The sequence below is a fragment of the Schistocerca serialis genome, chromosome 3, assembly GCF_023864345.2.
Source record: "Schistocerca serialis cubense isolate TAMUIC-IGC-003099 chromosome 3, iqSchSeri2.2, whole genome shotgun sequence".
NCBI classification, from domain to species: Eukaryota; Metazoa; Arthropoda; class Insecta; order Orthoptera; family Acrididae; genus Schistocerca; species Schistocerca serialis.
Window position 1 is genome coordinate 432,651,449 of NC_064640.1, and position 1,287 is coordinate 432,652,735.

Below are 1,287 nucleotides of genomic sequence, written 5' to 3' on the forward strand. Positions count from 1 at the left end.
TCAGACATCAATCTCGGCAAGGCATTTGCCAAGAGATTTATATGATTCGCTGTAGAAACTAAATTTTTATTTAATTCACCAGCAATGCTCAGAAAATGAGTGTTCAGTACTGTACATATATCTAATTTATCAGTAACAGAAATATTTTTGCTACGAACTGACTTTATATCGTCGACCTTGTGCTACTGACCAGACACTTCCTTCACAACTGACCATATGGTTTTAATTTTATCCTGCGAATTAGCTATTCTATTTGCGTACCACATACTCTTGGACTTCCTAATAACATTTTAAGCACCTTACAATACTGTTTGTAATGGGCTATTGTAGCTTGACTGTGACTACTAATATTTTGATATAATTCTTTGTTCTACATGATATACTTATTCCACTAGTCAGCCACCGATGCTGCCTTTTTTAGAACGTTCTAATGGAAAAAAACTCTCAAAGAGCATGAGAAATGTGTTAAGGAAAGCATTATATTTGTCATCTATGTTATCGGCACTATACACATCCTGACACTCTTGTTCCTTGAGGAGGTTTAAAACACTCTCTATTGCCATTGGATTGACTTTCCTACATAGTTTGAGTACAAAATACTTTTAGTGTTGAAATTTGTGCATCATGGACTGAAAGGTCATACACCCTTTTACTAACAGAATGCCCACCTACAAACGAAGAATGAATAAAAAATTGTCTATGACTGTGCTACTGCTCCCCTGCACCCTAGTTGGAAAATCACAGTCTGCATCAGATCATATGACTTTAGGAGATCTACCAAAGTTCTTTTTCTTCCACAATTATATACAAAATTAATATTGAAGTCACCACTTATAACTAATTTCTGGTAGTTTCTATAAAGTGAATCAAGAACACACTGTAGCTTGAGCAGAAATACTCTGTAGTCAGAGTTAGGAGACCTATAAACAACAATTACAAACATTAATGTGGCCACCTGTCAAAAGCCTAAATAACCATCTTTTGCAGCGCGGTCCGCTCCGAGAGTCTGTGAGGTTAAAGAAGGCACCACCAGAGATGTTGAGACATGCCGACTCCACTGCTGAGGTTTCTCAGTTGAGGATCTAAGGCGCGTACTGCTCGGTCGAGATGGCCCCACAGATTCTCGACTGGGTTTAAATCCGGGGAGACTGGTGGCCTTTCGAACCACACACGCACAGTGTGAGCTGTGTGACACGTAGCATTGTCCCGCTGGCATATGCCATCGTGCCGAGGAAGAAGGAACTGCATGTAGGGGGTGCACATGATCTTCAACGATAGATACATACT